Source organism: Heptranchias perlo, unplaced genomic scaffold (genome assembly GCF_035084215.1).
Source record: "Heptranchias perlo isolate sHepPer1 unplaced genomic scaffold, sHepPer1.hap1 HAP1_SCAFFOLD_891, whole genome shotgun sequence".
NCBI classification, from domain to species: domain Eukaryota; kingdom Metazoa; phylum Chordata; class Chondrichthyes; order Hexanchiformes; family Hexanchidae; genus Heptranchias; species Heptranchias perlo.
The window spans coordinates 32,756-45,000 of NW_027139931.1; the positions used below are offsets into that span (position 1 = coordinate 32,756).

Consider the following 12,245-nt stretch of genomic DNA (forward strand, 5'->3'; position numbering starts at 1 on the left):
CAATCCCGTGATTTTTTATCTTAAGTAATAATCTTTTATGTGGCACCTTGTCGAATGCCTTCTGGAAGTCTAAATACACTACGTCCACTGGTTCCCCTTTATCCACCCTATACGTTATATCCTCGAAGAACTCAAGCAAATTTGTCAGACATGACTTCCCCTTCATAAAGCCATGCTGACTTTGTCCTATTAAATTTAGTGGGAGGATAGAAGATTGGGAATTCTTCAAAAGACAGCAAAAAGTAACTAAAGGATTGATTAAGAAAGGGAAGTTAGATTATGAAAAGAAATTAGCAAAAAATATAAAAACAGATAGCAAGAGTTTCTATAGTTATATAAAAAGAAAAAGGGTGGCTAAGGCAAACATAGGTCCCTTAGAGGATGAGACCGGGAAATTAATGGTGGGAAACATGGAGATGGCAAAAATGCTGAACAAATATTTTGTTTCAGTCTTTACAGTAGAGGACACTAAGAATATCCCAACACTGGACAAACAGGGGACTCTCCTTAATAATAGACTCCAAAATTTTACCCACCACAGATGTTAAGCTAACTGGCCTATAATTTCCAGCCTTCTGCCTACTACCCTTTTTAAATAACGGTGTTACATTAGCAGTTTTCCAATCTGCCGGGACCTCTCCTGAGTCCAGGGAATTTTGGAAAACTATCACCAAACTATCACCAAAGCATCCACAATCCCTACTGCCACTTCCCTCAAGACCCTAGGATGGAAGCCATCAGGTCCAGGGGATTTATCCGCCTTGAGTCCCATTATTTTACTGAGCACCATCTCTTGAGTGATTTTAATCGTATTTAGCTCCTCCCCCCCGAGAGTCCCCTGTTTGTCCAGTGTTGGGATATTCTTAGTGTCCTCTACTGTAAAGACTGAAACAAAATATTTGTTCAGCATTTTTGCCATCTCCATGTTTCCCACCATTAATTTCCCGGTCTCATCCTCTAAGGGACCTATGTTTGCCTTAGCCACCCTTTTTCTTTTTATATAACTATAGAAACTCTTGCTATCTGTTTTTATATTTTTTGCTAATTTCTTTTCATAATCTAACTTCCCTTTCTTAATCAATCCTTTAGTTACTTTTTGCTGTCTTTTGAAGAATTCCCAATCTTCTATCCTCCCACTAAGTTTGGCTACCTTATATATCCTGTACCTGCCCTGGGAGTGTTTGATGGGACAGTGTAGAGGGAGCTTTACGCTGTATCTCACCCTGTCCCCGCCCTGGGAGTGTTTGATGGGACAGTGTGGAGGAGGCTTTACTCTGTATCTAACCCTGTACCTGCCCTGGGGATGTTTGATGGGACAGTGTAGAGGGAGCTTTACTCTGTATCTAACCCTGCACCTGCCCTGGGAGTGTTTGATGGGACAGTGTAGAGGGAGCTTTACTCTGTATCTCACCCTGTACCTGCCCTGGGAGTGTTTGTTGTTCTGGCTGTTTGTATATTCGTTGGTTCTGTATGTAACATCTCTCTGTCTGAACACTTTGATTGCCTTGACAACGGGCAGTTGGAAAGATTATCTGTAATCACCAGGTATTGTTCTGTGACTATAAATGCGGTAACCTTCAAGGAACTATTAGCAGGTTCCTCTAATGAGGCCATATGGGTGGAGCTTAAAAACAAAAAGGGGGCAAGCACTTTGACGGGAGTGTACTATAGGCCCCCAAACAGTCAGGGGGAGATAGAGGAACAGATATGTCGGCAAATCTCAGAAAATTGTGCAAATAATAGGGTAATAATAGTGGGGGATTTCAACTTCCCCAATATTAACTGGGATACTCAGAGTGTAAAAGGCTTAGAGGGTACAAAATTCTTAACGTGCATCCAGGAGAGCTTTTTGAGCCAGCATGTAGAAAGTCCTACAAGAGAGGGGGCGGTACTGGACCTAATTCTAGGGAATGTGGCCGGCCAAGTGGAAGAAGTGCTCGTAGGTGAGCACTTTGGTGACAGTGACCATAATTTGGTGAGATTTAAGGTGGTCATGGAAAAGGACAGGGAGGGGCCGGAAATAAAGGTTCTAAATTGGGGGAAGGCCGATTTTAATAGGATAAGGCAGGATCTGGCCAAAATGGACTGGGATCAGCTGCTTGTAGGAAAATCCGCATCGGAGCAATGGGAGTCTTTCAGAAGGGAGATTGAGACCATACAATGGCAACATGTTCCCGTAAAGGTCAAGGGTGGTTCCAAGAACTCCAGGGAACCCTGGATGTCAGGGGATATACGAGAATGGATTAGGAAAAAAAGGAGGGCTTTTGGCAGATACAAAAGGCTAAAGACGGAGGAAGCCCAAGAGGAGTACAAAAAGTGCAGGGGGATACTTAAAAAAGAAATTAGGAGATCAAGGAGGGGCCATGAAATAACACTGGCGAGCAAAATAAAGGAAAATCCTAAGATGTTTTATAAGTATATTAAGGGTAAGAGGATGACTAGGGAAAAAAGAGGGCCCATTAGGGACAAAAATGGCAATGTGTGTGTGGAGCCGGCAGATGTAGGAGGGGTTCTAAATGAATTTTTTGCATCTGTTTTCACTATGGAGAAGGACGATGTAGACATAGAAATACGGCAGGGGGACTGTGATATACTCGAACATATTAACATCGAGCGGGAGGAGGTATTGGCGGTTTTAGCAGGCCTAAAAATGGATAAATCCCCAGGCCCGGACGAAATGTATCCCAGGCTACTGTGTGAGGCAAAGGAGGAGATTGCGGGGGCTCTGACACATATATTCAGAACCTCTCTGGCCACAGGGGATGTGCCAGAGGACTGGAGAACCGCTAATGTAATACCATTATTCAAGAAGGGGAGTAGGGAAAAACCGGGGAACTGCAGGCCAGTGAGCCTAACATCAGTGGTAGGAAAATTATTGGAAAAAATTCTGAAGGACAAAATTAGTCTCCACTTGGAGAAGCAAGGATTAATCAGGGATAGTCAACATGGCTTTGTCAAGGGAAGATCATGTCTGACTAATTTGATTGAATTTTTTGAGGGGGTGACTAGGTGTGTGGATGAGGGTAACGCAGTGGATGTGGTATACATGGATTTCAGTAAGGCCTTCGATAAAGTCCCCCACAGGAGACTGGTCAAGAAGGTACGAGCCCATGGAATCCAGGGTGCCTTGGCACTTTGGATACAAAACTGGCTTAGTGGCAGAAGGCAGAGGGTGATGGTCGAAGGTTGTTTTTGTGACTGGAAGCCTGTGGCCAGTGGGGTACCACAGGGATCGGTGCTGGGTCCCTTGCTGTTTGTGGTCTACATTAATGACTTGGATATGAATGTAAAAGGTATGATCAGTAAGTTCGCTGATGATACAAAAATTGGTAGGGTGGTAAATAGCGAGGAGGATAGCCTCAGTCTGCAGGACGATATAGATGGGTTGGTCAGATGGGCGGAACAGTGGCAAATGGAATTTAACCCGGAAAAGTGCGAGGTGATGCACTTTGGAGGGACTAACAAGGCAAGGGAATACACAATGAATGGGAGGACCCTAGGCAAGACAGAGGGTCAGAGGGATCTTGGTGTGCAAGTTCACAGATCCCTGAAGGTGGCGGAACAGGTAGATAAGGTGGTAAAGAAGGCATATGGGATACTTGCCTTTATTAGCCGAGGCATAGAATATAAGAGCAAGGAGGTTATGATGGAGCTGTATAAAACACTGGTTAGGCCACAGCTGGAGTACTGTGTGCAGTTCTGGTCGCCACACTACAGGAAGGATGTGATCGCTTTGGAGAGGGTGCAGAGGAGATTCACCAGGATGTTACCAGGGCTGGAGCGCTTCAGCTATGAAGAGAGACTGGGAAGATTGGGTTTGTTTTCCTTGGAGCAGAGGAGGCTGAGGGGGGACATGATTGAGGTGTACAAAATTATGAGGGGCACAGATAGGATGGATACTAAGGAGCTTTTTCCCTTCGTTGAGGGTACTATAACAAGGGGACATAGATTCAAGGTAAAAGGCGGGAGGTTTAGAGGGGATTTGAGAAAGAACTTTTTCACCCAGAGGGTGGTTGGAGTCTGGAACTCACTGCCTGAAAGGGTTGTGGAGGCAGGAACCCTCACAACATTCAAGAAGCATTTGGATGAGCACTTGAAATGCCATAGCATACAAGGCTACGGACCAAATGCTGGAATATGGGATTAGAGTCGACAGGGCTGATGGCCGGCGCGGACATAATGGGCCGAAGGGCCTCTATCCGTGCTGTATAACTCTATAGAATCATAGAATCATAGAAGTTACAACATGGAAACAGGCCCTTCGGCCCAACATGTCCATGTCGCCCAGTTTATACCACTAAGCTAGTCCCAATTGCCTGCACTTGGCCCATATCCCTCGATACCCATCTTCCCCATGTAACTGTCCAAATGCTTTTTAAAAGACAAAATTGTACCCGCCTCTACTACTGCCTCTGGCAGCTCGTTCCAGACACTCACCACCCTTTGAGTGAAAAAATTGCCCCTCTGGATCCTTTTGTATCTCTCCCCTCTCACCTTAAATCTGTGCCCCCTCGTTATAGACTCCCCTACCTTTGGGAAAAGATTTTGACTATCGACCTTATCTATGCCCCTCATTATTTTATAGACTTCTATAAGATCACCCCTTAACCTCCTACTCTCCAGGGAATAAAGTCCCAGTCTGTCTAACCTCTCCCTGTAAGTCAAACCATCAAGTCCCGGTAGCATCCTAGTAAATCTTTTCTGCACTCTTTCTAGTTTAATAATATCCTTTCTATAATAGGGTGACCAGAACTGTACACAGTACTCCAAGTGTGGCCTCACCAATGCCCTGTACAACTTCAACAAGACATCCCAACTCCTGCATTCAATGTTCTGACCAATGAAACCAAGCATGCTGAATGCCTTCTTCACCACCCTATCCACCTGTGACTCCACTTTCAAGGAGCTATGAATCTGTACTCCTAGATCTCTTTGTTCTATAACTCTCCCCAACGCCCTACCATTAACGGAGTAGGTCCTGGCCCGATTCGATCTACCAAAATGCATCACCTCACATTTATCTAAATTAAACTCCATCTGCCATTCATCGGCCCACTGGCCCAATTTATCAAGATCCCGTTGCAATCCTAGATAACCTTCTTCACTGTCCACAATGCCACCAATCTTGGTGTCATCTGCAAACTTACTAACCATGCCTCCTAAATTCTCATCCAAATCATTAATATAAATAACAAATAACAGCGGACCCAGCACCGATCCCTGAGGCACACCGCTGGACACAGGCATCCAGTTTGAAAAACAACCCTCGACAACCACCCTCTGTCTTCTGTCGTCAAGCCAATTTTGTATCCAATTGGCTACCTCACCTTGGATCCCATGAGATTTAACCTTATGTAACAACCTACCATGCGGTACCTTGTCAAATGCTTTGCTGAAGTCCATGTAGACCACGTCTACTGCACAGCCCTCATCTATCTTCTTGGTTACGCCTTCAAAAAACTCAATCAAATTCGTGAGACATGATTTTCCTCTCACAAAACCATGCTGACTGTTCCTAATTAGTCCCTGCCTCTCCAAATGCCTGTAGATTCTGTCCCTCAGAATACCCTCTAACAACTTACCCACTACAGATGTCAGGCTCACTGGTCTGTAGTTCCCAGGCTTTTCCCTGCCGCCCTTCTTAAACAAAGGCACAACATTTGCTACCCTCCAATCTTCAGGCACCTCACCTGTAGCGGTGGATGATTCAAATATCTCTGCTAGGGGACCCGCAATTTCCTCCCTAACCTCCCATAACGTCCTGGGATACATTTCATCAGGTCCCGGAGATTTATCTACCTTGATGCGCGTTAAGACTTCCAGCACCTCCCTCTCTGTAATATGTACACTCCTCAAGACATCACTATTTATTTCCCAAAGTTCCCTAACATCCATGCCTTTCTCAACCGTAAATACCGATGTGAAATATTCATTCAGGATCTCACCCATCTCTTGTGGTTCCGCACATAGATGACCTTGTTGATCCTTAAGAGGCCCTACTCTCTCCCTAGTTACCCTTTTGCCCTTTATGTATTTGTAGAAGCTCTTTGGATTCACCTTTGCCTGATCTGCCAAAGCAATCTCATATCCCCTTTTTGCCCTCCTGATTTCTCTCTTAACTCTACTCCGGCAATCTCTATACTCTTCAAGGGATCCACTTGATCCCAGCTGCCTATGCATGTCATATGCCTCCTTCTTATTTTTGACTAGTGCCTCAATCTCCCGAGTCATCCAAGGTTCCCTACTTCTACCAGCCTTGCCCTTCACTTTATAAGGAATGTGCTTACACTGAACCCTGGTTAACACACTTTTGAAAGCCTCCCACTTACCAGACGTCCCTTTGCCTGCCAACAGACTCTCCCAATCAACTTCTGAAAGTTCCTGTCTAATACCATCAAAATTGGCCTTTCCCCAATTTAGAATTTTAACTTTTGGGCCAGACCTATCCTTCTCCATAGCTATCTTAAAACTAATGGAATTATGATCACTGGTCCCAAAGTGATCCCTCACTAACACTTCTGTCACCTGCCCTTCCTTATTTCCCAAGAGGAGGTCAAGTTTTGCCCCCTCTCCAGTCGGGCCATCCACATACTGAATGAGAAATTCCTCCTGAATACACTCAACAAATTTCTCTCCATCCAAGCCCCTAATGCTATGGCTGTCCCAGTCAATGTTGGGAAAGTTAAAGTCCCCTACTATTACCACCCTATTTTTCTTGCAGCTGTCTGTAATCTCCTTACATATTTGCTCCTCAATTTCCCGTTGACTATTTGGGGGTCTGTAGTACAATCCTATCAAAGTGATCTCTCCCTTCTTATTTTTCAGTTCTACCCATATGGACTCAGTGGGCGAACCCTCGGATATATCCCCTCTCACTACTGCCGTGATGTTCTCCCTAATCAAGAACGCAACTCCCCCTCCTCTCTTACCTCCTGCTCTATCTTTCCTATAGCATCTGTACCCTGGAACATTGAGCTGCCAGTCCTGCCCCTCCCTTAGCCATGTTTCAGTAATAGCTATAACATCCCAGTCCCATGTACCCATCCATGCCCTGAGTTCATCTGCCTTGCCCATCAGACTTCTTGCATTGAAATAAATGCAGTTTAATCTAGTCTTCCCTTGGTCTTTGCCCTGCTTTCTCAGACCATCTGTCCGGTCATGTTCTGTACACTCTCCCTTACTGCCTTTTGTTTCTGTCACCACTTTATTTCCCACTGACTTCCTGCATCGGTTCCCATCCCCCTGCCACTCTATGACTCTATGACTCTATGAATCCCACACATCATCCCGACTTGGAAATATATCGCCGTTCCTTCATTGTCGCTGGGTCAAAATCCTGGAACTTCCTTCCTAACAGCATTGTGGGAGAACCTTCACCACACGGACTGCAGCGGTTCAAGAAGGCGGCTCACCACCACCTGCTCAAGGGCAATTAGGGATGGGCAATAAATGCCGGCCTCGCCAGCGACGCCCACATCCCGTGAACGAATAAAAAAAAAAAAAAAAACATTCACCTGACGAAGGAGAAAGCCTCCGAAAGCTTGTGATTTTCAAATAAAACTGTTGGACTTTAACCTGGTGTTGTGTAAGATTCCTTCCATGTGTCAACCCCAGTCCATCACCGGCATCTCCACATTCGGGAAAGAAAGGGAAGAGAAAAAAGGAGGGGGGGTGGCAGTATTGATTAAGGAGAATATTGCAGTGCTGGAAAGAGAGGATGTCCTGGAGGGGTCATGGACAGAATCTATTTGTTTAGAGATAAGAAACAATCGAGGTGCCATGACACGACTGGGTGTATTCTATAGGCCACCAAGTAGTGGGAAGGAGATAGAGGAGCAAATTTGCAGAGACGTGTAATGCAGGTCGTAATCTCAGGATTACTCCCAGTGCCACGTGCTAGCGACAGCAGAAATAGGAGAATAGACCACATGAATGCGTGGCTTGAGAGATGGTGTAGGAGGGAGGGGTTTAAATTCCTGAGGCATTGGGACAGATTCTGGGAAAGGCGGGACCTGTACAAGCTGGACGGGTTGCACCCGAGCACAACCGCGACCAATATCTTCGTGGGGGCATTTGCTAGTTGTGTTGGGGAGAGTTTAAACTAGTATGGCAGGGGGATGGGAACCAAAGGGCAGGTGCAGATAGGACAAATTCAGACCAGGAAACGGGAAGCAGAAAAGCAGTTAGTGACGTAGTTAACGACTCAGAAAGGCAAAAGAAGCAAAGGTTAAATAGTGTTCAGCACAGGAATTTAACGAGGTCAAAGGGGATATACTTCAATGCAAGGAGTATTACAAACAAAGCAGATGAGCTAAGGGCTCAGATAGACTCATGGCAGCATGATATCATTGATATAACGGAAACCTGGCTTAAAGAGGGGGATAATTGGCAGCTCAATATCCCTGGATATCGAGTTTTCAGGCAGGATTGAGTGGGTGATAAAAAAAGGAGGGGGGGCAGCATTATTGGTTAAAGAATCAATTCCAGTTGTGAGAAGGGATGATCTGCTAAATGGATCATCAATCGAGGCCGTATGGGTTGAGCTAAGAAATAAAAAAGGGGCAGACACACTACTAGGAGTGAACTATGGACCCCCGAATAGCGAAAGGGAGATCGAAGAACAAATATGTCGGCAAATTTCTGTGTGCAAAAATAAGAGGGCAATAATAGTCGGGGTCTTCAACTACCCAAACATCAACTGGGATTCAAACAGTGTGAGGGGCTCAGAGGGCGCAAAATTCTTCATCGGGTGTGCAGGAGAACTTTTTTAGCCAGTACGTGACAAGCCCAACAAGAGGGGATGCAATTCTAGATTTAGTCCTGGGAAATGAAGATGGGCAAGTGGGTGAAGTGACAGTGGGTGACCATATTGGGGATAGTGACCACAATTCAGTTAGTTTTAGCATTATTATGAAAAAGGACAGAGTTAAATCAGGAGTAAATGTTTTAAATTGGGGGAAGGCAAATTTTACAGAACTAAGAGGTGATTTGGCAGAAGTGGACTGGACACAACTACTTGAGGGGAAATCAGTGGCAAGCCAGTGGGAGGCACTAAAAAGTGAAATTCTACGGGTACAATGCAGACACGTCCCCTCAAAGAAAAAGGGTGGCACTGCCAAATTTAGAGCCCCCTGGTTGTCTGGAAGTATACGGGGCAAGATAAAGCAGAAAAAGAAAGCTTATGACTGTCACAGAAAACTAAATACTGCAGAAAGCCTAGGAGTATAGAAAGTACAGGGATGACATAAAAAAAGGAAATAAGGAAAGCAAAGAGAGGGCATGAAAATATATTAGCTAAAAAGATTAAAGAAAACCCAAAGATGTTTTATCAGTACATTAAGAACAAGAGGATAGCTAAGGAAAAGGTGGGACCTATCAGGGATGATGAGGGTAACTTGTGTGTAGAAGCAGAGGATGTGGGTAGGGTTTTAAATGAATATTTTGTCTCCGTATTCACAAAGGAAAGGGATGATCCGGACGTAGTAGTTAAAGAGGAGAGGTGTGAAATATTGGATAAGGTAAACATAACGAGAGAGGAAGTACTAGAGGGACTGGAATCCTTGAAAGTTGATAAGTCACCAGGGCCGGATGGATTGTTTCCTGGGCTATTGAAGGAAGCCAGGGAGGAAATAGCGGATGCTCTGAGGATCATTTTCCAATCCTCACTAGATACAGGGGAGGTACCGGAGGACTGGAAGACTGCAAACGTAGTACCATTGTTTAAAAAGGGAAAGGCCGAACAATTATAGGCCGGTCAGTCTTACCGCGGTGGTGGGCAAACTATTAGAATCAATACTGAGAGATAGGATAAACTGTCACTTGGAAAGGCATGGTTTAATCAGGGATAGTCAGCATGGATTTGTTCAGGGAAGGTCATGCCTTACAAATCTGATTGAATTCTTTGAGGAAGTGACAAGGAGGATTGATGAGGGTAGTGCAGTGGATGTTGTCTACATGGATTTTAGTAAGGCATTTGACAAGGTCCCACATGGCAGACTGGTCAGAAAGGTAAAAGCCCATGGGATACAGGGAAATGTGGCGAATTGGATCCAAAATTGGCTCAGTAACAGGAAACAAAGGGTAAAAGTCGATGGATGTCTTTGCGAATGGAAATCCGTTTCTTGTGGTCCCTTGCTGTTTGTGGACAAGGAGCAATCTAGAGTAAAAATACTCAATTGGAGGAGGGCCAATTTCAATAGGATGAGAACAGATCTGGCCCGGGGAAATTGGAATCAAAGATTGGCAGGCAAAACTGTAATTGAACAGTGGGCGGCCTTTAAAGAGGAGATGGTTCGGGTACAGTCTAGGGACATTCCCACGAGGGGGAAAGGGAGGGCAACTAAAGCCAGAGCTCCCTGGATAACAAAAGAGATGGTGAGTAAGATGAAACAGAAAAAGGGGGCGTATGACAGATGTCAGGTTGATAATACAAGTGAGAACCAGGCAGAATATAGAAAGTTCAGAGGGGAAGTGAAAAAGGAAATAAGAGGGGCAAAGAGAGAGAATGAGAATAGACTGGCGGGAACATAAAAGGGAATCGAAAAGTCTTCCACAGGCATGTAAACAGTAAACGGGAGTAAGAGGATGGGTGGGGCCGATTAGGGACCATAAAGGAGATCTACTCATGGAGGCAGAGGGCATGGCCGAGGTACTAAATGAGGACTTTGCATCTGTCTTTACCAAGGGAGAAGATGCTGCCAGAGTCTCAGTAAAGGAAGATATAGTTGAGATACTGGATGGGCTAAAAATTGATCTAGAGGAGGTACTGGAAAGTCCAGCTGTACTTAAAGTAGATAAGTCACCCGGTCCGGATGGGATGCATCCTAGGTTGCTGAGGGAAGTAAGGGTGGAAATTGCGGAGGTACTGGGAATAATCTTCCAAATATCCGTAGATACGGGGGGTGGTGCCAGAGGACTGGAGAATTGCAAATGTTACACCCTTGTTCAAAAAAGGGTGTAAGGATAAACCCAGCAACTACAGGCCAGTCAGTTTAACCTCAGTGGTGGGGAAACTTTTAGAAACGATAATCCGGGACAGAATTAACAGTCACTTGGACGAGTGTGGATTGATCAGGGAAAGTCAGCACGGATTTGTGAAAGGCAAATCGTGTTTAACTAACCTGATGGAGTTTTTTGATGAGGTAACAGAGAGGGTCGATGAGGGCAATGCGGTGGATGTGGTGTATATGGACTTTCAAAAGGCGTTTGATAAAGTGCCGCACGGTAGGCTTATCATCAAGATTGCGGCCCATGGAATAAAGGGGGCAGTAGCAACATGGATACAGAATTGGCTAAGGGACAGGAAACAGAGAGTAGTGGTGAACGGTTGTTTTTCGGACTGGAGGGAGGTGTACAGTGGTGTTCCCCAGGGGTCGGTGCTGGGACCACTGCTTTTCTTGATATATATTAATGACTTGGACTTGGGTGTTTCGGGCACAATTTCAAAATTTGCAGATGACACAAAACTTGGAAGTGTAGTAAACAGTGAGGAGGATAGTGATAGACTTCAAGAGGATATAGACAGGCTGGTGGAATGGGCGGACACGTGGCAGATGAAATTTAACACAGAAAAATGGGAAGTGATACATTTCGGTAGGAAGAACGAGGAGAGGCAATATAAACTAGAGGGCACAATTCTAAAAGGGGTACAGGAACAGAGAGACCTGGGGGTATATGTACACAAATCATTGAAGGTGGCAGGGCAGGTTGAGAAAGTGGTTAAAAAAGCATACGGGATCCTGGGCTTTATAAATAGAGGCATAGAGTACAAAAGTATGGAAGTCATGATGAACCTTCATGAAACACTGGTTCGACCACAACTGGAGTATTGTGTCCAGTTCTGGGCACCGCACTTTAGGAAAGATGTGAAGGCCTTAGAGAGGGTGCAGAAGAGATTTACTAGAATGATTCCAGGGATGAGGGACTTTAGTTACGTGGATAGACTGGAGAAGCTGGGGTTGTTCTCCTTGGAACAGAGACGGTTGTGAGGAGATTTGATCGAGGTATTCAAAATCATGAAGGGTCGAGACAGAGTAGATAGAGAGAAACTGTTCCCATTGGTGGAAGGGTCAAGGACCAGAGGACACAGATTTAAGGTGATTGGCAAAAGAACCAAAGGTGACATGAGGAATAACTTTTTACCCAGCGAGTGTTTAGGAACTGGAATGCACTGCCCGAGGGGGTGGTGGAGGCAGATTCAATCATGGCCTTCAAAAGGGAACTGGATAAGCACTTGAAAGGAAAAA

The 12,245-nt window shown here is 45.1% G+C and overlaps 1 protein-coding gene across 1 annotated transcript in view; it reads right to left on the reverse strand.

Annotated features, from left to right (window-relative positions):
• LOC137319798 (cap-specific mRNA (nucleoside-2'-O-)-methyltransferase 1-like) overlaps positions 1-12,245 on the reverse strand; it is a gene marked incomplete at both ends in the record, with an annotated part of 70,024 nt that overhangs the window by 28,249 nt on the left and 29,530 nt on the right. The window lies entirely within an intron of this gene.